General features: G+C 42.4%; 1 protein-coding gene and 1 long non-coding RNA gene across 5 annotated transcripts in view; one reads left to right on the forward strand and one right to left on the reverse strand.

The window, feature by feature from the left end:
* Positions 1 to 4,051, forward strand: part of RNASEH2B (ribonuclease H2 subunit B) — a 55,904-nt gene extending 51,853 nt beyond the window's left edge. The window contains exon 12 of the transcript XR_001463297.4: positions 3,916 to 4,051. The gene's annotated coding sequence lies outside the window, so the exon portion shown is untranslated. The remainder of the gene's footprint in view (positions 1 to 3,915) is intronic.
* LOC101748262 lies at positions 1 to 23,956 on the reverse strand. 4 transcript variants are annotated; one of them, XR_006931357.1, is made up of 6 exons: positions 23,138 to 23,956; positions 15,700 to 15,912; positions 10,899 to 13,823; positions 9,959 to 10,102; positions 6,716 to 6,819; positions 1 to 2,861 (listed from the first exon to the last, which is right to left on the reverse strand). It is a non-coding gene; the product is annotated as an uncharacterized LOC101748262 (long non-coding RNA). The 4 variants fall into 4 exon arrangements; XR_006931358.1 differs by having other exon boundaries at positions 9,959 to 13,823; positions 23,138 to 23,315; positions 23,675 to 23,698; XR_005862080.2 differs by having other exon boundaries at positions 9,959 to 13,823; positions 15,700 to 15,895.
* Between the last annotated feature and the right edge of the window lie 208 nt (positions 23,957 to 24,164).

Below are 24,164 nucleotides of genomic sequence, written 5' to 3' on the forward strand. Positions count from 1 at the left end.
CTGGTCACCCTGCCTCATTTTACACATGTAATTGAATGCTTTGTTAGCTCAGTTCTCTCCAGAGTCACTGTGGACAGCAGAAGTGTATCTTCATTTGAGTGCTGACGGGCACTGGTGGTGCCTCCTTCCACTGATTGTGGGGGGGGGGGAAATCCTGGTGTTATAAGACTCTGAACTTGACCTGGAGTCAGACAGGATGAGCCCAAGCTCAGCTACCTGCCCTCCCACCTGGGGCAAGTCAGGATGCCCTCACCAGCCGCCTACCGGGGTCATACATCGCCTTCCCTGGAGGCAGTGCAGGTTTACAGCTGGGGAAAAGTCCTGGAAGCAGCAACTCAAAGAAGGCCAAGTGTACTTATTTGTACAGACTTTTGAGACCCAATACTAGATTTATTGCTGTGGCTCACTACTAAACTAACATTTCAAGAAAACTCCAGTGTGGTGGTTTCTAGGTCAGGCCATGTCGTTGGACACGGTGCTTTACACAGCAGGAAATTTGGCTTGGAGTGTCTGGATTCCGGTGAGAAAAAAAAATGCATTTTACTGATGTTGTGATGAGAGCCGTCCTACAGAGAGATCGTAAAAGTAATTGGGGTGACTTGACCTGTCTTATCTGCAATAGCTGATAGATGTGAGTGTGTACCAAGGAATGGGAGATGGGAGTCCTCCTTCTCAATGGAGAAGGTGTGACGTTGTTTGACAAAGCCTGCTTCAAGGTGTGATTCACAGGGCAAGAGCTGAATTGTTATTTTTTGGTTTTCTTTGTTTTAATTCTGTGCCCAGTGGAAATTTCTCACAGTAAGAAGGGAGGAGGATGTTTAACTTTGATTGGGCCCATGGTAGAATTAATGTGCATGCAATATCCAGTCCTTGATTCTTTGCTTGTCTTTGGCAGTGAATGAATGTCTGTCAGTGCAAATGTCTACAAAATTACTATTTTAATGACCTGTTTGCTTCAATTAAGGCCTGGCTATTATCTTTCCAAGAAGTGAAGGGCTGGGGAGGGGGAGATGAAGCGAGAGAAAAGAGTTGATCACTGGGACGCGTGAGCAGAACATTTAAGGGGCCAGCTGAAACCAAGAGTAGATTTGGAAAGGCTGTGTGATGAATCTGTGACATTGCAATATTTCAATCATCACATTTCAGATTCTGGTTCATGCATCATTTGCTATGAAAGTTTTGAGATTTTAATCAGTGTTTCAAGAGTAAATTGATACAGCCTAATCATTTAAAATCTCTGGCACGAGACCAAAGTGTATTATGTTAAGTGTATGTTATGTATTATAAAAGCTGCTTGCTGAAAATTAATTGAGTATTCCCGTGCTAGATAATGTTTCTCCATTCCCCAGAGCCCATCCCTTTGCGTGCGAGTGTTTTCCCAAGTGCAATGCAGATGCCAGACAAAAGGTGAATATATAACATATGTAAAAGACTGGCTCAGCACAGTATCAGGCCTGCTAACCTCCTTGGCTAGATTGTATGGCTGTTTATTTGTCTGCACGATGTGTAGGAGGAAAACTGCCGGGTACAAAATAAGAAAAAAGTATTTTCCATAGAAGTGAAGCATGAGAGAGCCTGTGCCGTGACTCTAATTCATATTAAAAGTTGGAAACGTGTTTGCATTTCTCCTGATGACTTATGTGGACTTGGCAGAACAAGCCACCCAAGTAAATGACACAGATAGCAGCCAGTGAGTCTAGGTAATAAATGTGCCGTCGTACTGTGTAATCAAAGGTTTGGGAACTTCCCACGTGCTTGTCCTTCTTTTTGTACCTGTGGCAATGCTGATAAAATGAATGTATATGGAAATGAGGGGTTGGGTACACCTTTAATTTGTCAGTGGGTAGTCCCCAGCATTATCTGTGCTCAATGCTGAGATTTGTGATGCAAACCATCTCTATCGGACGGGGTTGGTTTCCCAGGGAAAATTGGGCCTCTTTTGCAAAGCGGGACTGGTTTTGGAGCCTACCTTACCTCCCTAGTGCACAGGCAATAGGTTAACTTACTTTTGACTTCAGTTCAAATACCCCTGCTCCCTGACTCAGGGTTATGAACAGAGGTTCTCCAACTGAATATCCCCAGCGTTAAGGTATTTTCCTCAGAATTCTGGCTGTTCCAATTCATTTTTGTTTTTTAGCCATTCTCAATGTACAGCGCATGAAGATGGGCACCCACTGCCCGTCTCAAGTCATCCTCACACTTGCTTCCTCTTGACCACACAGAAGTGATTTTGATGAAGAGGAACATGGACATCCAGAGCATATGTCTATTCTCTCAAAACATGCCAACACGATCCCTTCAGTTTGAAACGGATGGATCAAAGCTTTGAAGTCCATTTGTACTAATGGATCCGGATCCAGCTTGTAGATACCTGACCTCATACTACATGTTTTTTTATTAAATAGTCTCTTGGTGAATGTCATACTAGCAAACCAAAGTTTGGAGGCTCTTTCCTCATTGAAAAGGCAGCTGCTGTGTCACAGTGTTATATCCCATCATCTTTGTATTAGCAGCCAAAGTGAAAGGCTCTAGACTGTATTAAAAAAAAAAAAAAGTAATAAAGCTTCATCTTTTTTCATTTTGGGACTCAAAGCAAAAGCTCCGAACATTCTGTTTACCATTTTTATTACACAATATTGGCATTCTTAAAGTCTGGAATGAAACCTTTTTTCGTTTTTTTTTTTTATTCATTAAAGTGCTCAGTATCAATGGACTGTTTCTTACTTTCCATGTATTACGACAAAACATTAAGCCGAGGATATCTGTTGCCATTGTTAAAGCACTGCGTTCTTGTGTGACTGGAAATCCACTCTCTTCATTGCTCCCTTTTGTACGCCCTCCATGAAGCCAACTGGCTTCAGCTGTTGACAGATAACAAGTGAGAACAAGAAGAGGTGTTAAAAAAAACTGCCAGGAAAGTCTCCAAGCAGTGCTCAGTGTGAGCAGACCTCTCTCGTTAGCCACCCCAGGAGAAAGCTCTGGCCAAAGCAACACGCCTCCGTCTCAGATGCCTGTGCTGTCCTGTGAGACTCCTCGTTCTTCTGGGCTCTGCTGGTCTGTTGAGTCCAGCTCTGTCTGATAGAACTGCTGCTTTGCTTCTGATTCCTGTTGTTGCCTGCCGCATTGTGAGTTCTACACACCACGCAGCAAAAGAAGCAATGACAAATCTGAGAGCTGTGGAGTGAAACTGTGCTAGAATTTGCTAATGGGAGATGGAGGAAGACGAGCATAGTGAAACATGGCCAGGCCCAGAGAATGCATGTGAGGTGGCTTGAAGAAATGTATCAGACCAAGGGAATAAGAAGGTGAAATCCTGAGAATTATGTCCCAGCTGTGACATGGCAGACCAGAGGTGATGCTTTAGAAGCACAGGGTGTATGCATTCTTATATTCCTTTGCCCTCTTTGTATCTGAACTGACCCATCTGCTTCCACTCCCCCAGGAAGCCAACAGCAGTTTCAAAACATCCCTAGGAGATTCCAGGAGTGTAGAACAAAGGACATACTCAAAAACTCAGTGAAGGTCACTTGTGATTTTGAAGCAAGACTGCTGTAGGTAAATGGCTCTTGGAGAGGCAGGTAATTCGGCATCAGCAGGACTGGTTGCCCATGCAGCTTGGGAGCTGATGGCTTGTTCTATGCAAAGTAAATGAGCCTCATACTAATTTGTCATCAGCCCATAAAAATGTGAACTCTACTGTGACCAAACCAGATTAGTGCTGTACTCAATGGCAGCAGTGCTCAGAGCAAATAAGGCCAAATCAGGTCATAAAACCCTTTAACTTGTTTTAAAGTGTCCCTCGTAGTGCATTGGATGAAATCTGGCTTTCAACATGGTTTTGCTACTGTCACAACCCAGCAGAGATGCCCTTTAGCTACAGTTGGATTTAACGCTGACATCAATCTCTGTTGACAGATCCCATTGCTGCTGTGTGGGTCCATCAGGCTCAGCATAGCTTTTCACTGGCATCAGCAATCATGAGATTTGCCCCAGGAATGTCCAGGAACCAGCTGCACACCCAAGTCAACAAAGCCACTGCTTCTGCCAGCGCTAAACAGAGGTAAATCATTAGTGGTGTAGTAGCAACACCAAAGGGGCAGATTTTAAAGGGACCCAGTTGGCTTGCTCCTGGGGCGATTGGAGGAGTGGAGCACATAAGTGCTGCGGAACACATCTGGCCCTTGGGGCATGCTTTCCACAGCAGATGTATGACCTGATTTATCTGGACCATCCTCAGCCCACCTGCCTTTGTGTGAAATACAGCATCAGGGCCATTTTAAAACTTGTGATGAGCAGCTGGTTGTCACCAGCATGCTTCATCCAGCTTCCATCCTCCTGGCTGGGCTTCTGCCTGCAGAAGAAGCTAGAGGAGGCAGAAAGCAGCCCCTGGTAGGCAGAGGAGCTGAGAAACCAAGGCCTCAAAAGAGGGCTGGGAGGGAAGGAAGGCTCTGGAAGTCCACTCTGTCTTGTATTTTTATTTTCTTTAACAAGCTCAGGCATGCTTGGTTTCTCCCATACGTGTATCACTGCCAAGTGGTGTCTGTGAGAACGTCTATTACAGAGCTGTGAAGTAATGGGTCCAAGAAGGGATTAGACAGATTCAGGGAAGGTAAGGCAATGGCTGTTAAACTTGGTGGTCTGGACACAACCCTGGGGACAGTGAGGCTGTAAGTTGCCAGTTGCTGGAAGCCAACGGGCTGTTCTAAGTGGAGCCTCAGCTGCTATACTGCCCATTCTCAAGGATCTTCCCTAAGGAATTTCTCCCAACCCCTACCAAGGCGCTGAGCTAGATGGACCTTTGATCTGCCTTCATATTGTTATTTCCTCGTGTACCTTAGGCACAAAAGTAAGAGATGAACTTAGCCATCCTCCTCCATCCCTAGATCCCAGCATGCCCAGCACATGTAGGCTCAGCAATCTGGGCTGAAGGTTAAAGGCTACGTGCATCAAGGAGGAATGCATACATCTCTTACTGTTTTCACAGTTCAATATGTAGTCTTTTCCATGTTGATCACTGCTTTTGACTGACTCCTATTGGGAGAAGGGAGGGTAGTGGTGGTGAAGGTGGCGTACAGCCTGGGGAGATGCACCTCTGTGCAGACATGGGCTGCAGCAGGTGAAGGTCCTGGGGCAATTTGTTCAGAAACGGAGCTCAAAATCAGCAGTCTGAGTCATGTATCTAAACATAATCCATCCCTCAATCTTCTCTCCGTTTTACACTGGAGAAAGCTTCTACTCATACTGATGACCCTTTGCAATGCCCTTTCCCTGCTCCCTTGTCCTTCCACATGTTTGTCTCCTGCTCTGCCTAGACCATTTCAAGACTATTGTGTTCCCTGCCTCCTGCCTCTAGGTACTTGTTAGCTCTTCCACTGACACTCTAAAATTTTGAAGTTACTGAAACTAAGTGAAAACCTTTAGCTCTTAAGTCACTTGATATCTTATTCATGTAGACTTTGTGTTGTGTCCTTCAGTTTCAAGCTCTTTGCTGAAGACCTACCTCTTCTGGACCAGGACAGTGTTTCCCTTTTTCACATGTATGACTTCCCAGGCATGAGGAGATTTAATTGTATGCTTACTGCTTAAATTTTCCTCTCCGTCTGCTTTCCAATAGCATCCAGTCATGACATCCAGTGTGCATACTGACAGCCAAGCAGGTATACCTTGGGCACTGTAATACTATAGTATCAGAGAATGGTTTGAGTTGGAAGGGACCTTTAAGATCCCTGCTATAGGCAAGGACACCTCCCTCTAGGCCAGGTTGCTTAAAGCCCCATCCAGCCTGGCCTTGAATGCTTACAGGGAGGGGGCATTCACAGCCTCTCTGAGCAACCTGTTCCAGTGTCTCACCACCCTCACAGTAAAGAATTTCTTCTTAATATCTAGTCTAAATCTACCCTCTTCCACTTTAAAGCCATTTCCCCTCATCCTGTCGCTACCTGCCATTATAAAAAGTAGCTCTTCAACTTTCCTGTAGGCCCTTTTCAGGTACCGGAAGGCCTCTATAAGGTCTCCCTGGATCCTTCTCTTCTCTAGGCTGAAGAGCCCCAGCTCTCTCAGCCTCTCCTCATTGGGAAATTGCTCCAGCCCTCTGATCACCTTCATGGCCCTCCTCTGGACTGGCTCCAGCAGCTCTATGTCCTTCTTGTTCTGGGGCAGTACACCAGGTGGGGCCTCATGAGAGCAGAGTAGAGGGGCAGAATCACCTCCCTCGACCTGCTGGTCACGCTTCTCTTGATGCAACCCAGGATACAGTTGGCTTTCTGGGCTGCAAGCGCACATTGCTGGCTCATATTGAGCCTTTCATCAACTGACACCCCCAAATCCTTTTCCTCAAGGCTGCTTTCAAGCCACTCTCCACCCAACCTGTTTCTGTGCTTGGGACTGCCCCAACTCAGATGCAGAACCTTGCATTTGGCCTTGCTGCGCTACATGAGGTTGGCATGGGCATATCTCTCAAGCCTGTCCAGATCCCTCTGGATGGCATGAATTTAATATATATGAATTTAATTTATCAGAGGATTTTTGGGTGGCTTTACATGAAGTATAGATGAATTGCTCCACGCAAAAAATGTACTGAGCTCACTACCTGCTGCATAGTAGCATTCAGAGCAATGTTGTTTTACCTGCTACATACTGAGGCAGCAACTCCCCTGCACTTGCTGTTGTGCTCACTGGCTGCAGTGCAGTGCTCTCACTTTGACTCCATCCTCACCTGCATGTAGATTCTTCCTCAAAAATCACACAGTCTTCTTCCCTTTCACTTCCTCTTCAGTTTCTTTTATTACATCTTCTTCGCAGCTTTGGTTTCACTGAGCTCTGCACAAGAGGAAACATTGAAGTTAGGACAGGGAGGCCCTATGTCAACACTGAGACCAAGAATTATCAAAAAGAAATGAAAAGCCAAAACGTCAGTGCAGCACCGTTAGTTCTTTTTGGTGAACAGAACATTGGTACTCAAGGCAAGAGCTCACTAAAGGTTCTTGACTGTGCTGTAATGAGTTCTGGGCGTAAACTGCTCTCTGAGTGCTATGTCCTTTTGTAGAGCATTGCGTAAAACCACCTGGCAGTGTAAGCTCCCATCCTCCAAGTAATCAGTATAACATGGAGTACTACTTCTGATAAGAGTCATGGAATAATTAAGTTAGAAAGACCTCTAAGATCATCTAGTCCAACCATCAGCCAATCACCACCATACCTGCTAACCATGTCCCTTAGTGTTATGTCCACAGGCTTCTTGAACACTGCCAGGGACAGTGACTCCACCACCTCCCACTGCCTCACTGTTCTTTCTGAGAAGAAATTTTTCCTAATACCCAACCTGAACCTCCCCTGGTGCAACTTAAGGTTGCACCATCTCATCTTATTGATCTGGGAGAAGAGGCTGAACCCCACCTCACTACAACCTCCTCTCAGGGAGTAATGAAGAGAGATAAGGTCTCCCCTGAGCCTCCTCTTCTCCACGCTGAACAATCCCAGTTTCTTCAGCCACTCCCCATAAGATTTGTGCTCCAGACTTTCACAGCTTTGTTTGCTGTCTCTGGTCACACTCAAGGGCTTCGATGCCTTTCTTGTAGTGAGGGGCCCAAAAACTGAACTCAGAGCTTGAGTTGCAGCCTCACTAGTGCTCAGTAGAGGAAGGATCTGCCTGGACTGGAAGAGATACCAAGAGCTCATTTACTTTGAGAAAGGAAACCATTCTTATAAAGCTGTATGGAGGTCTCTGGATGTTACCTAGCTGTGCAAATGAATTCAAACATTCATAATGGACAGAACATGAATAACAGCTGAACCACTGTTCAAGCATGTCAGGCTGCAGGACTGGGGTTCAGTGATACCCTCCATAATAGTATATTTCATTTATACATCCAAATTCCATGCACAAAACAAACCAATGCCAAACAAGAAAACAGGAAAATGAGCGGTTTGAAATAAGAGTGTGAAGGTTCACATTTATGGTTTCTGATCTGATTTGCTCAGCTTTTACTAGGAAATCTTTCATGTCTGCCAACTTTACTGCCATTCGGCCTCTGCTCTTTTCTGGCTCATGCATCATCACCAGAAATAAAAAATCCTGCAACTGGAACTTAACGATTCCGCTGCGAGGCATGAATCAGAAATGAATCCAGAGTTCTCTCCTACAGCACCATTAGCTCTGCAGTGCTCATAAAAATCATTTGTTGCTAGCAAATTTTTTGAGCAGAAAAGAACTTCACAGGACTTCTCAGACAGTGATCTGCTCTAGACGTTCAAGACTTAATTTGCACACTTGTTTTGCTGTTTGTTATAATAAGCACTTTGGAGTACTTATTACTGGTGTGAAAAATGCAACGGTCTTATATGTAGAGCACAGCATGTGGCATTTCGTGACTCTTTAATGAGTATTTCTGTGTTTTCATGGGACTATACGTCAGTAGTACACAATGCAAATCAAACAGACTCTATGCTGCTGAGTTCTCAAATTGCACTACAATAGCATTTTTTCCTTCTTTACATAAAAACACATACATATCTTGATCTCACAAACTGGACATTGTTTTTCCTGCCGATAAAACCAAAATTATTCTGGACTGTGTATTGCAAAGAGATGTCCAAAGTGACAAGGTTGTGAGAGTCTGCTGAGAACCTCAGCTTTACACAGGGAGCAGAGCAGGCCAGCTTCAATCATCTGTGGCACTGCTAGATGGCTGAGCAGATATTGGACTACAGAGGCGAAGTCCCATTAACACCACTAGAAATTATTTCTGAACATGAAATGCAAAGGAGAACTCTGTATTTGCTCACTAGGGGAGGAAGCAATGCCACAGTAAGAAAGCTGTTCTTGCAAATTATTTATTGCTGAGTTTGGGGTTGATTAGGACTTTTGCCAGGTAGTAAATCACTGCAGGCCACGGAAATTTTATTTTTAAGCATTGCTCTTTTGGATGCCCCAAAAATTGCTTTAGCTGTGAATTATTCTGAAAGATCATGGCCAATAAAAATGTGTAAACCATAAATCAGAGCCAACGCATCCCTGATGGAGAACCTGAGTATAGAATGGAAAACCAGAATCAGGACTACTAAGAAATATGTATCTTTTTCTTCTGCAGGTACAGGAAGGTGTAAATCCTGAGCCTAAGTGTTCAAAGGGGTTGCCTCAACTACTCCACAAACCTATAGGCATCCACAGAAAAATCACCTTTGTGTGCCTGAGCAACTTGTCTCTGTATGTTGCTTTCCTCTCCTGTCAGTTCTGCCAGTTATACTGAGTGTAAAAGCCTGGTTCCAGTTATCTGTCCCACATTTAGCAACCATGCTCTCATTGCTCTTGAGCTGCAGCAGAGAGGACGGGACCAAGTTGGTCGAAGAATCTCTAGCTCCTCTGTAGCTCAGCACTCTCTAGGTAAAATACTGAACAAAAAAAGAAGGGGAGCCTGCCAGTGAAGAAGTCCAAACAGAGAAGGCAGTGGATATTCTACTCTTTCCAAGTCATTACTTCACTCAGCACAGCCTGTTATTTGGAGAGCCCATGGAAAGCTGTCCAGGCAGGGAAGCATGCTGTTGCTGAGAGGTCTGCCTCTATCCGTCAGTAATGGGTGCTTGTGTGAGCAGAGCATTTGCAAGGAATTTTACAAGGTGAGTGGTAGGGGAATCTGAATTTTGGGTGGTGGATGGAAATACTAAGTAATGTGAGAATAATTCTGTTCATGTGACCTATGTCTGTGGGTGGCAGCATTTGCACCTCCATTACGGTTTCCCTTGACGTGTTAGATGTGCTCAGTTGTGCCCCTGGAGCACCAACACGCTGATTTGTGTGTTGAACTGACTGATCATATGAACACCCCTCAGTGAAACCTTCAAAATAGCCTGTTTTAGGTAATATAAAAATATCCTTCGTCGAATGACTGCTTTAGGCAGAAGTGATGGGAAAGAATACATTCAAGTTGGTTTGTTCTATTTGATACTTCTTTTTTCCTACCTAAAAGCTGTTGGGAAGAGTGTGACTCTCCATCAGTGGAGCTCTGTTGGCAGTTTCAATAGATGTAAGTTGTAAAACGAGCTGCGCTTTGGCATTTTATCACCAACAGCCCAAACCAGCAGCAGTCCAGGATGGATCCCAGCCCTGAATCATAAGCATGAATCAAAAAGAAAACGTGATACATCGCTTAGCTTCTCACTGTTGCTACCTGCAATATTAGCAGTGCTTCCTGAACCACTACGCCATATAAAACCTTGAACGGGATATTCCCCACACCCCATTCCACGGACAAAATAAAGGCTTACCTTCTCCACTGGCACTCATGCACTTTCATGCAGAAATAAGGACTAAGCTGACAGGGAGTGCATTGTTTGTAAGGAGAAGAAGAGGATGAAGATGCGTAGCAGTATGGCTACTTTCCCTCTTGTGACCTCCCCTGTCTTATGATCCTCACTCTGATGATGGTAATTTACAGGAGAGAAGAGTACACCCCCTTGTATCACAGCAAGCATCACTTTGGACATCTCTGCACTAGGTTTTCTCTTCTCATTGAGCAGCATTTTGAAGTCAATTCTCCACATGTACAATTAGTGCTAGGCCTTTATACTTGGTCAGCAAAGAGTTACAAAATTAAATATTTTCAACAAACCAGCTAATGTATGCCCTTGTGTAAGCAGCTCTTGCAAGAGAAGAACAAGTTCAAAATAAATCATTACATCAATTACTTTGTGTCTGTGCACAAGTTACTAATTATCTCTGAATATAAACACCAATAAAGATAGAGACTATTTCTAAGTATTTACTCTGTAAATTGTCAGTGACCTGACTACTTGGCTACTACATTAAATGATTGTTTCTCTGTGTTAATGTATTCCAGGCTGCAAAGTCCTGCCTGCTCTAAAATTAAAGATCTGAATTCAGCAGAGCAAATGGATATTACCTTGACTTGAAAGTGTTGAAATTTCTGGAACTTGAGGTCTTGCTTGTAGTATCTACTGATGGATGACATCTATTTCAAAGCAAAAATTCACTCATCCCTACCTGAATGGGCTCCTCGGTCACGGGGATCATGACCTCTTAGGAGGTAAGTCCCACACCAAGTCCAACTGGCTAATCTTGGTGCATGGTTAGCAATGGGGACGGTGACTCAATATTTACATCCTGTTTCTCCAACTTGATGGAAAGAAATTCTAACAAAAAAATAAAATAATAAAATAAAATAAAATAAAATAAAATAAAATAAAATAAAATAAAATAAAATAAAATACTTGATCCCTTTGACCCATTGAGGTCAATGGAAAAACTCCCATAGATGTGATATGGACTCAGATAAAGACTTAGTCTCCATTTCCATTGATGGTATGGATGTTCAGCCACTGAAATGATAAAAAGAGACACATATGCTGAATTAGAAAAATTCTCATTTCACAAATTGCTCAGATACAAATTTTTAGTTTGTTATTTTCTACATGAACAAATGAAAGATAAATGGAAATGATCTCTAAATTCTTGTCTCAGTACACTGAAGAGAGAGCAAGAACATCAGGTTGCTAGAACTGATGGCTGAAGGAACTCTGTTCATCCCAAATTTTCAGCCAGTTATTTCATTTCATTTGATCACCATCCATTTAGTTTTGTTAAATGGAAGAAAACTCATTGTTTAATATTAATATTAATAATAAATATTATGGACATTGACCAATCAATCAAACTTGGATGGGCTCAGAGCAAGTATTTGTGAACTGTGAGCAAAGATTTCTATGTCATGCAGTGGAGGTGTACGTTCATGGACTGGGAATTTAGGCTTCTGCTAACAAGATACCTCCAATCCTTTTCTGCTCAGTGATTCTTCCTGCTCATGGAAAGTAGCGTGCTGTAGTGGGATGGGGAGAGAGAGGAGATAGTGCCCTGCAGAACTGGACCCGGTGAGGATGTGGATCAAGACTCAGGAATTAAGGAGTATTCTTGTACTGCCACTTTAGCTGTAATCAGAGAATCTCTTTGAAATCCTACTTTAAGTGAAAAATTAAAGGTGTACATTTGTGGAAGTAACTCCAAATTCAAGGTTCTAAAGTAAAGAAATGCAAAGTGGGCAGCAAAATACATGTGCCAGACACCTCAGACTGGAGTGACTAAAAAACACTTTCTAGCAAGTGCTGGGTGGGACTTTGCTGATTTAGTGGGCTCCAGATTGGAAACAAAGAAATACCTACACCACAAATGCCTTCCTTGTTGTGAAGGCTTCTTCATATCTATTTCTCCTGTCCGTACAACAGTTGCAGCACTTATTCAGTGGAACAGAAACAAAGACACTTAGAAGGTTTTCCAGACATTTAATCAACCATCATCTTCATGGAAAGATAGACAAGGTGTAATTCCGAATAAATTCTTAGGAACATGGACAGAGCTAAGATCACTGTAAGGTTGCATTAATGAAAGGATGTTTGAATATGGTCATTGGCAGTGCACCTTTACTGACACTTCATTCAGCACTAAAACTCCCACTGGGAGCAGCTATGACAAATAGACATACATGCATACCACAGATTATACTGGGAATCTTGGGTGCTCCTTTGAATGGAGAGTGCCAAAAGGCAAAAGACCTCCAGAAGAGCTGACATTCCGTATTACACATTTTTTTTCCATAAATCATATATTCGCAAAGGCTCTTCTTCAGGTTGTTTTTGTTTCTTTTGTTTTTGTTTTTGTTTTATCCTCTCCATACTTTCAGTCCACAAAGAAAGAAGTAAAAAGATAATCCTGAACTCCAGTATGGACTGCTTTGTTCATGGTTCAGATGAATTCTCCTGCTTTAAGAACAAAAATTTGATGAATTTCCTTATACTGAAAATGGTGATGGTAACTGTTAGATCAGTAATGGCAAAATGTTTATCTAAACAAGTCCTATATTTCTGATATAAAATGCCTCAGTGTGTGTCTGCAGATTTATAGAAGGGGGAGAAAGGGAAAGATTGAGTCCATGGTGAGAGAGGAAAAGAAAATAAGGACCCTCTGCATGATGTTTGCAGTAAATTTCTCAGGCAGCTGATGTTTATACCAGCACTGTTCCCATCAGATTAAGGCACGTAATGTAGGGACATAATCACCCTTAACTTCCCCTCGTAATCAAGGGGTAAAAGCAGTCACACTGATATCCTGTGATGTGTGCTCTGAATTCTGAAGCTCTAAACAGAGTATTCTGTAGAATTTCCTTACGCCACTAACTATAGAGGATTCTATGGTTGACCAATTTCACTATAGACTGAGGCAATTATTTGTGCCAGATGGGAAGCCAGCCCATAGATGTATTGCTCTGCAACAGAGGCTTGTCTCCATGTTCAAACTAAAATGTTGCCTTACTGCTCCATCAAGCACAGCATGGAATGGAAATACACAGCAAAATCTTCTGTCTTCAGCCCTAAGCTTTTCTGAATGATAAAGATGATAAAGAGCCTGGAGCATCTCCCGTATGAGGAAAGGCTGAGTAACATGGGTCTGTTTAACCTAGGGAAAAGAAGACTTAGAAGGGATCTGATTAATGTTTATAAATATCTAAAGGGAGGTGGGAAGCAAATGAATGAGGCCAGGCTCTTCTTAGTGGTGCGTAGTGATAGGACAAGGAGTAATGGCCTAAAACCTGAGCATAGGAAGTTCTGTACTAACATGTGGAAGAACTTCTTTACAGTAAGAGTGATAGAGCACTGGATCAGGCTGCCCAGAGAAGTTGTGGAGTCTCTTTCTCCAGGGATATTCAGGGATATTCAAGAACTATTTCAACGCCCACCTGTGTGACCTGTTGTAGGGAACCTGCTTTAGCAGGGGTTGGACTCTTGAGGTCTCTTCCAATTCCTGCAATTCTGTGATTCTGTGGGTAGAGATTAAAAATAAGATATAACATTATGTAAGAGAACACAGGATAGAACAAACTTTAGTATCAAGGAGAGGATTTTGAAAGACATAAGTCATGCTGAAACAAAAGTGCTGCTGAAGGTGTTGTGTGTCTTTCTGCTCTTTATAACTCCAGAAATGTTCTTTCTCTATAGCAAATCCCAACTAATTGGTCAATTGATCAAAATATATTTCTTTTTTCACAAAAATGTCTTAACAAAACCAATTTGTAGAAACTCGTCAAACATTTATATGGGGTGATGCTTATGAGAAAGTGAAAAATATTTATGTTTTCAGATTTTCAAGGAAATCTGAACTATTTCCATGAACTTTCATTTCACTTTGCCTGCAGAAGTGTTTTTTATTACGCTTTTCATCAAATGAATGAACTGAAAATGTGATTAGCTAATTTATTCTGGTAAAGAAATAATCATACAGCAATGCAGCATTTTGAAATATTTCTATGAAGCAGATGGAATGTGTTTGGTTTTTTTCCAGCTCTTATGATGTTGTGCAAATACGTTGTCCCTTTCTTGTTGACTGCAACCTTATTAAAGTAAATGCAATAGGTGATGTGGCAAGGATGAGCCATAAAAACGTGCCAGAGAGGATGAAATCTGCATGCCTGAAGCCAGGTACAGTCACGTGCAAATTAGCATTGTCCACATTAACCTTAATTTCCCAAAATAAAACAGAAGAAGGCCTTAGTTACAATACTGTTACTGCTCTCCGTTGCCAAATTTCTGCCCACAGTGTAGTTTTATGGAGAATTCTGTGAGTTCAGAAAATAAGTTTTGTGGAAAAGCTGCCAAAAAGAGAGCCTGCCCATACTAGTATAAACATTGTTCTTACTGCTATACAAAACTGCTTTGTATAGTGCTGGAGGCTACCTCGGTGATTTCTGAGATGGCACTGTCTTCATTACAAATGCTCTGAAGGCAGTAGTTGTAGTTTGTGTGGCTCAGTAGAAATAGCAGTAACCTACAGCCTACTGAAATTCTGTGGCTGACCAAGAGTGCAGTTATTCTTTAATTGACAGTGGAAGAGTTCAAAGGGAAACCAGAAGCAGTCTCAAAAAAGCAACGAAATGCGGCACATCTGGGAGTGTGTATAAATCCACACTGTGTATGAAGCCATGATCCTCAAAACTAAGGTCTTGTCTTTAGCCAGTGTACACACACACACACAGTGTATGTATAAGCACTAGTGGTGGCAACAGACAACCATCAGCAGCTCAGACCCAATATCTGAATTGTTGTTCTGTTATTAAGCTACTCTTATAAAGAAAGAACTGTTTCATCCTCCTCCTCCTCACCCTTCACGATATCAGCATCCCATCTGACACCATCAAGGGTGTAATTTCCTTCACTTCAGACACTTTGAAAATTTAACTGAGAATAAATGTTATCTCTTTCACTGGTTGTATAAGCAACCACAGCAATTATATAACTGCCCAACTTCCTTTCAGGATAAAATGCACATAGAGCGATAGAAAGAAACATAAGGAGATCCAGAATATGTATTTTTCCTGAGAAACTAACTCAACAATTCCAACTATAAAAATGAAAGTAAAGCAAAGTTTAAAAATACTGCAATATGAAGAAAATAAAATATGAAGAAAATAGACTCACTGCATATCACAGTCTGGCTGCATTTGGACAAGAAATCCTCTCCCACCAAATCCAAACTCTGCAGTCCTTGCATAAATCAATGACTTCATCTTTGGTGACTCACTGCCTACAATATTTATATTCAGCAGACTGTTCCTCGTGGGAAAGTGTCTGTGCTGCTGGGACCTATATCTCTTCCTGATCCTTATAGACAAAGACAAAGTAAAGAGGATGTTCTCTCACCTTGCCTTAATTCCACACGCTTTGCACATTATCCCAGTTGGATTTCTGTCCTCGATTTCATAACAGTGTTGAACAGTTCTTTGTCTCCTGAGAAACTTCATCTTCATGTTGAGGGAATAGTGGGGAGAAGAACGTATGTGAGTGCGTTCATGTCCATGATGTGAATCCTCTTGGTAGACTGTTATAGCGCGTTACCCTGAGATAACAGGAAGGCTGAAAGATAAGTACTTACTAAATGTGAGATGGCAGTGGTGCATGCAATATTCATTTAGCTTCAGAGCCTGTAAGAGTGATGATGCATTCTTTCATTACATGCTCATACACTCTTTCTCGGATACTCTCTCCCATTTTTGGTTATGTTTTCCTTTTATCTGAGCTGGTCACCCAAGGCTCCCTTTATAGTCAATAAGAATAAACTGGCATTTCTGCAATGCAATTCATCTCATCTGAAAACAGACAACTAAACTATGACAGCTGAATCACACTTTGAAAGTACGCTTCAGTCATTTACACCTGCATAAGATATAGCCACGTGGCCTGATTTAGCTCACAATTGCCCCATATGAAAGGCAGGATAAAGGACAATCCAACTCATCCATTTCCATTCCTCTTTAAACTTCAAGGCAGTAATGTGAGTTATCTCTAAAATATTTCTGAGAGATGAAAAGAAAGCCAAACTGGCAGAGAAAATTGCTTACAATTTCCCTCATTTCTGTAGATCATTGAATGCGCCACATTATCTTTATGAAAGGCTTCATTTTCTGAATTTGTATCCATTCGTGTGTTTCTCTTTGGGCTGCTGAACTTCTGCAGCAGAAGGAATACTACATGCTTCTCTCTCCCTTTATGCTCCTGTTCTGTTCCTTAAGAATTGCCATTGTTCCTTCAGTGTGGAAGAAGTCTCCAGCATCAGACACTACCTGATTTAAAAGCAATCACATTTGTATTGTGGCCTGATTGTTTAAGAACATAAAAATTACTCTACATAAAAAACTTTTTTTTTTTTAATTTATTGATTAAACATCTTTTTTCTTCTCCTTCTAGCTTGACTTGCCTTTCTGCTGTTACCTATTTCATCAGCAGCACTATTTGGTGTAAAATATGCCATACGAGGGACAATTATAACCAGATTTAATAATGATTTATGCTCCCACGAGTTTGTAAATCTCTGTGAATTTTACTCAAGGCATAACGATCCCAGATTTACACCAGAAGAACTGAAGTAAACATCTGGCTCAGTTTCACTGAGAGTAAGAATGGTTCAAACTGCGACACTTCTTTGTGCATGTGTTGGTGGAGAGTAAAAAAACCCAAGAAAGCGGGTGTCTTTTTGAGTTGGAAACATCAGGCAATTTCATAATTATGTTATTAAAAGCTGGGAAGGCAATTTTTGTCTCCCGTGCCAAACATGAAATTATAAACCCAAACCCAAAAGTATTCATTTGACCTTATAAATGCTATCTGAGTTACTTTCAGTCTATGGTATTTATAGAGTATCTATCACTGTATACAGGCACCAGCTGCATGACCACAGCTATTTGGATATGTTCAAATTAAAGCCATAGGACTAAGAGTAGCAATTATTAAATTATATTGTGATTCCCACTGCCCACAACAATGTGATGCTCACAATAACGCATACATTTGTACAGAAAATAAATCGTGATCTTCAGATGAACAACCAGAGCTGTCTTTTTGCAAGAGGATATATCTTAAAGCCCAACCAAGATTTCATGCACTTGTGTGCATGTAGATAATGCAAATCATGTGTGAACTCCAACGCACAATATTTCTAGACACACTGGTATGGCTCACAAGTAGTTTAGGCTTTGTTCATGAAGCCTCCTCTATGTACAGTTTTGTTGGTAAAGGGACTATCATTTCCACACTGCCCAAGTTTCTTACCACCATTCATGTTGGCTAGATTTGCCAGCTGTGCTACTTATCATAGAATCATAGAACCATAGAATCACTAAGGCTGGAAAAGACCTCTAAGATCATCTAGTCCAACCATCACCCCCGTCCCCACCATGCCTACTAATCATGATCCTCAGTGCCACATCTACACTGCTCTTGAACACCTCCAGGGATGGTGTCTCCACCACCTCCCTGGGCAGCCTGTGCCACTGCATCATTTCTCTTGTAGTGAGGGGCCCAAGCAGAGAGTTTAGGGTCATTTTCATTACATAAATACAGGTCTATAGTGATATTTGAGACATCCCACATGGCCTGACGCTGTTTCTCCACAGGGGATGTGAGACATATGCCTTATTCATTGGCCTTGGATACTAAAAGAATCTCGAAAGGAAGAAGGTTCCTGTGATTAGGCAACTGAACTGAACTCCTCATGAATGAATGAACAGAGTAGGTAGAGTTATTTCTTTTTCTGGAAACAGAGATATACATCTGGTCAGCTGAATAACTGCAGACTCCATTTGATCCATCAACTAGATCTTCACTGCCTTTCTTTAACTTATGCATCTATCTCATGTATGGATAACGATACTAAAGCAGCTGCCTGAATCTGAATCCTAAATCTGTGCTCAGTTCAGATATCAACATATTGCAGTCTTGTGCCATTTTAGGTCTTACAGCGTATCTGAAACATCTATATATAGTGGTTGTGTACACTACGTATGTAGTGGAAAAATAATAGTCATTACATAGATTGAGGGGGCCCTGTAAGAGATGAACTTTTGGAAGAGCAGCTGAGGGCCAGGCACTACATTCCAGGTACTTCAAATTAAACCAGACATGTCAGGGTAGACAACCAGATTCCTTGGATCCTTGTGATCAAGATGTCACAGGCTTCTCAAATTGGCCATAAGGTTGTAACCTCGTGGTACACAGCACAGATCATGAAGATGTTTTTGTACTTCTCTCTGAAAAATAGAGAAAATAATCTCTGCAAGCAACACAGAGGGAAAATCATCTGGTCTTGTTTCCTCTGAGAATAATCCTTCTGGTTATAAGGTTGGACACAGGAAAACCAGAAAGCAGGGCCCAGCACTCCTTAAATTTCATGAGTTTCTTTAGATTTCTTGGAGTTTCCAATGGACAATAAGGAAGAAGTGACAGGTTGAGAGGAACTTCAGGAAGGTGAGTGTTCTATACTTTTTCCGGGACGTAGTTTCTCAGACAGAAATGCAAGTGGGAGAAAAGCCATGTGAGAAAAGAAAATATTGCCTTCACCTCTTTAGATAGCTTTATCTCCTTGTGCTTGTTTATCCTAAGCATTTTCAGCTCAGCACATAACTACCTACTCCTTTCCTGTTGATAAGGAAGATCCATAGATGCTCTCAATTGAAAATAAATAAATAAATAAATAAATAAACAGGCAGAAAGCCACAAGCAGTGGTTCATCAGAGATTTATTCCTCTGAATGTTCTGCACTTGAGCAACTTCTAAAGGGCCCAGACAATACCCTGCCCCTGTTGTGTCAGGTGCTGCAAAAATACACCATAATAACGACCCATTGCCCCAATGGGTGCATGCAAACGATAACAAGGAAAGAAAGATGGCATGAATTAGAGGAGTGGTTAACATCAAGGCTTCAAAAGCAAGTTTTTGTCACATAGTTTGAAATAATTCGAAGGACTTCATGACCAAGTGTTTCAAACTGGTCACCCAAAGTCACTGGAAGTTTCCAAAAACTTTTATCTCTACCACTGTGTTATGATCAACAGAATTTCCATTCAGGATTGAGGGTTCATCTCCTGGTGCCCTAATGTACATTAAATATCACTCCTATCTACCTAGCAATGCTCCTCATGGGAACAGAGCCTGTCATGATTGCCTTCTAGATCTCGTCAACCAATGAGATAAAGCAGACAGCAATAAATTCAAATTTCTTCCCAGTGCAGCAACTAAGGTTGATTTAACCTGTAGTCCTTAACAGTTTGCCATGTAGACATTATCAAAGCAGCATAAAACTTACAGAGGGAGAGACAGACTTTCAGCCTGCCCACAGAGTGCTTAAGCACATGACTTCTTTCTACTTATGACCAAGAGCACTGCATTCAAGCACCTCTGGGTACTGAGCCATCTGGTTGAATGGCACATTGCTCTAAGATATCACACACGTTGCAAAGAAAAGATCTGCAACTTATTCCACCTGACTTCGGATTGCTAAAAGTCATGCATGTAAATGAGAGCTAATTGCCAAAGGATGTTGATAGATTGAGAGAAAGGCATTTTCAGAAGGTGACTCATCCTAATGCAAAGATGACAGAAAAGATAGTGTGATAGGACAAGGGGGAATGGCTTTAAATTAAAAGAGGAGAGATTTATATTAGATGTTAGGAAGAAATTCTTCACTGTCAGGGCTGTAAGGCCCTGGCACAGCTGCCCAGAGAAGCTGTGGGTGCCCCATCCCTGGAGGCATTCAAGGCCAGGTTGGATGGGGCCCTGGACAGCCTGAGCTGCTGGGTGGAACTCTGCCCACAGAAGGAGTTTGGAATTGGATGGGCTTCAAAACTCCTGTCTCACACCATTCTGTGGTTCTACAACTCAATGATTCTATGTGCAGCCTGTACGAATGGCTATCAACCTGTGTTGAGCAGAGGGAGCTCAGGCATGCCTTATAATAGAAATGTAAACCTTTAAATGGTAAGAGTTGTGTCAGCCAGTTATACACATTGATTGTGGACCTGTGGACCGTGTTCCAGAGGAGTTTAGGTGTACACATTTCTTTACCTTTAACAGAGAATGCTTATACTGCCTAACCCTCTTTCTCTGCCTGCCCTTGTGTTTTCGCTATATCTATCGCTATATTTCTCTTCTTGTTCTCCTGGCACTGGTACAGTAAGGCACTACTGGAGCAATACAGTTGTACTGGGGAAAGGAGGAGGGATAAAATGCACTCTGTGCAAACCCATTTCAGAGGCTGAGAGCAGAAAATCTGAGTGCAAGCAGAAGTTGCAGCGATTCTGGCATGCTCACAGGCACAACACAAGTAAACAGCTGAATGAGAAAACTACTACTATCAGCTCAGCAATGAAAGTTGCCAGATTCAGACAAAAATGAGTGTGAGACCCAACCTAAGCATGTGTGTGCATGCTGAAGGGAGCCAGAAACCCTCCACAAATGTCACCATCCACTCCAGTTTGATATACAGGCCTCAGAGGCCAAGAACTCAACTCTCAGATCTTTTTGTGCAAGCTGTGACAGCTCTGACTCACATCAAGAGCTTTCTATATGTTTTGGCTTAATATCTGCTCCCAGTTAGGTTGGTGGAAGGAACTTCAGATTCACACCAACCTAACAGAGTTTATTTTGCCATCTGTCTGTGTTTAGTCTTCATATTAATAATTAAGGCAAGCGATGAGGATTGGGATGGAAATTCTTTCTCGGGGAACAGAGCAGTATGCCGTGCTAACCACCTCACAGCCACTGAAACTTGGTTCAGAAACTGAAACAAGTGAGAGAGTGAGAAAGCTCTCTGCTCATTTTTCCATAAGTATCGGCACTTCTAGCATGTCCATTGCCATGGACCTGTTATTTGATGTTTCTGCTGAACAAGAGCACATCCAAAAAGCAGTGGGCCCTGTTAATATCACGCTCTGTGAGATTATTTTTAAGTTATAAATGTATTTTCTGTCATCTGTTAACAAAATCATCCTTCCTATCAATGAAACAGGGCTGTGGAGAGTTTCTCCTCATGGATTTTTTCCCAGTCTGCTGCACTAAGGGTAGTGTGGGGCTGCCAATCCAACTCCCCTCGCTTTGCACATATGCAGAGATACACACTCACACATGCACACTGTCTCACTACTGCCAGCAGCTGCACAAGCCTTAGGAGATCCTTCAGGGGCACAGCGCAGGGTTATCTGCACAGAGGCCCCCTGCCCCTTCACTGGTCCAGGATACTCTTCCAGTTGATGGTGACATTACTCAAAATGATTATATGTATTTGGTGTGGCTTTGGCTTACCACATTCCTCCACCCAAGAGAGAGATGGTGGGTCACTGTCTCAGGACCAACACAGGGTGTAAAGAGTCAGGTCTGAATAAACAGTTATTTTATGATAACACAGGTCACAATGCAGCTGAGGCTGGCAGGGCCCTCTGGGTCCCTCTGCTGCAGCCCCTGCCCCAGCACAGACACCCAGAGCAGGGTGCCCAGGGCCACGTCCAGGAGGCTCTGGGAGATCCCCAGGGAGGAGATCCCACAGCCTCTGGGCAGCCTGTGCCAGTGCTCCGTCACTGCACAGCACAGAAGGGCTCCTGGTGTTCAGAGGGAACCTCCTGTGCTCCAGTTTGTGCCCATGGCCTCTGGTCCTGGCACTGGGCACCACTGGCAGAGCCCGGCTCTGGCCTCTGGGACCCTCTCATCAGAGATTTACGGGCATTGATGAGATGCCCTTGAGCCTTCTATTGTCCAGCTGAGCAGTCCCAGCTCTCTCAGCCTCTCCTCACAGAAGAGGTACTCCAGACCCTTTGTCATCTTGGTGTCCCTATGCTGGACTCTCTCCAGTACGTCCAACATCTATGCAATGAATGAAATCCCAGAGGGGAACTGTGAACCCAGCAGAAGGTGAAGGCACTATCAATCTCACAGACAAATGAATCTGTCACCACTGAAGTGGGATGTCTTTGCTTCTTCTCAGTTGTTTCCTGATTTACACTGGTCACAACCCACCCAACTTCTATGGGGATATGACTCAGCACTGAATTTTGGCACAAGCTGCTCTGAATTAATTATAATTGTGAAGTGCAGAGCTGTGGGGGCCCCAGTTCTTTTGATAATCCTCTTCTTGACGTAATTAGATTTTAACCCCCTTCGGTCCCCTTACAAAAGTCCCCATCCAGAATAGTACTTCTCTTTTGGAGGATAAAATATGTAATCGAGTTTTTTTTCCCAGGTCTCTTTACCAAAGTTCTCTATAATAAGTGATTTCAGACAGGAATTGACAAATCCATAGTAAAGGGAGGGAAAACATTAACATATTATACCTCATGGACTAAAAGGGGAAAAACAGAGCTCTTGAAATTCTAGTTAAAGTGTAATGGCAACTCTCTAAAGAAAACTGCAATGCCCTCATTTTGTGTACGTTTGTTTTTTTAATAGCTCTGCTCATTTTGACCCCCAGTCCTAAATTCTTCACATCAGTAATCCAAGTTTCCATAAGGAAAACACAGTAAATTTTGAAGCCAGACTGTAATTAAAGACAGTTACAAGAAAATCATCTCTGGGTAATTTGAACCCTTTTAGAACAAATATGGCAAAACTATTGACAGGAAAAAAAAGGGGGGAGGGGAGGTGGAAATTAATGGATCTCATATCAGACTTGAATGAAGGACAACTGTTTTGTTTGGGAAAACCACACCACAACTGTCATTTAAATCTGACTTACAATGCTTGCTATTGAATTTTTTTTAAGTAAGTGTTCTCTCACCGCATATTTTCATCTTAAACAGTGATACTGAAGGAAGCTTACCATGGGTTGGCTGTCTGCTCACAGCTTCTGCAAGACAGGTGCTCAGCTCTTTGCAGGGACAAAGTTGCTCCTGCTTGTTGCTGTTCTGGCACACCAACTGTGAGTTTTCTTCTTCATTTCATTTTCTTTTTTCTGTAGTCCATCACTTTTGAATGCATGGAGCCCATGGTACACAGGACTGAGAGATGCATAGGGGAATAAATAAATAAATGTAACCCAGTGTTGGCCTTTCTGTTTACCCTTTCCCAGGAGAGCACGGCATATTTCTCTGAAGAAAACAAAAAGAAAACATTTTCTCTTGTTCTGAGTCTGAAATCAGCCTTTCAGAGGGAAAATCTGAAGTTGCTCAGAAAATGTTGGGCAACATAGATATTATTTTTAATAGAATAGATGTGAAATTAGTCACGCTGAGTGACATGGTCTAGAGCGGTTGCAGGCATGGGTTGTTGGTTGAGCTGGATGATCTTAATGGTCTTTCCAACATCAACGGTGCTATGATTTTATGAAATCCAGGGGTTATGGAATCATGCTGCTCACCTGCTGTTAGGAGAGTTCAAATGCTATCCACCTGTATGTGTCTCAGGGTATATCCATCCAGCCAGGGAAATCCCCTGCCTGCCCAGTCTCTTGGCAGACCAGGAACTCTCCACAGGTTGCACACCAACTGCACTGGAAGTCCCACTGATCTTTGTCACCATAAGGAGTCATACTACATGAGAAGTAAAAAGACCCACGTTATGTTGAAAAGGACAATGCTTAAAATAGATCTCTTCCAACTTGGGATCTCCCAGCTTAATTCATTCTTTCCTATCTTCTGTTCCCTTTCAGCCATATAAAGACAAGAGAGGAGCTCCAAAGGTATTACAGTAAAGGAGATCAGTCTCTGATCTTTCATATCTTCAGTATAAAACAAGTCTGAAATCTCCTGAGTAACGGTATGTGTAGTTGGTTATCTGTGGAAAATGCTGTGTTGTCATTTGCAAGTGTGTCATTTGCCAGGGCTGGCACAGGTGTACCTTTGCAAGAC

Source organism: Gallus gallus, chromosome 1 (assembly GCF_016699485.2).
Source record: "Gallus gallus isolate bGalGal1 chromosome 1, bGalGal1.mat.broiler.GRCg7b, whole genome shotgun sequence".
Taxonomy (NCBI): domain Eukaryota; kingdom Metazoa; phylum Chordata; class Aves; order Galliformes; family Phasianidae; genus Gallus; species Gallus gallus.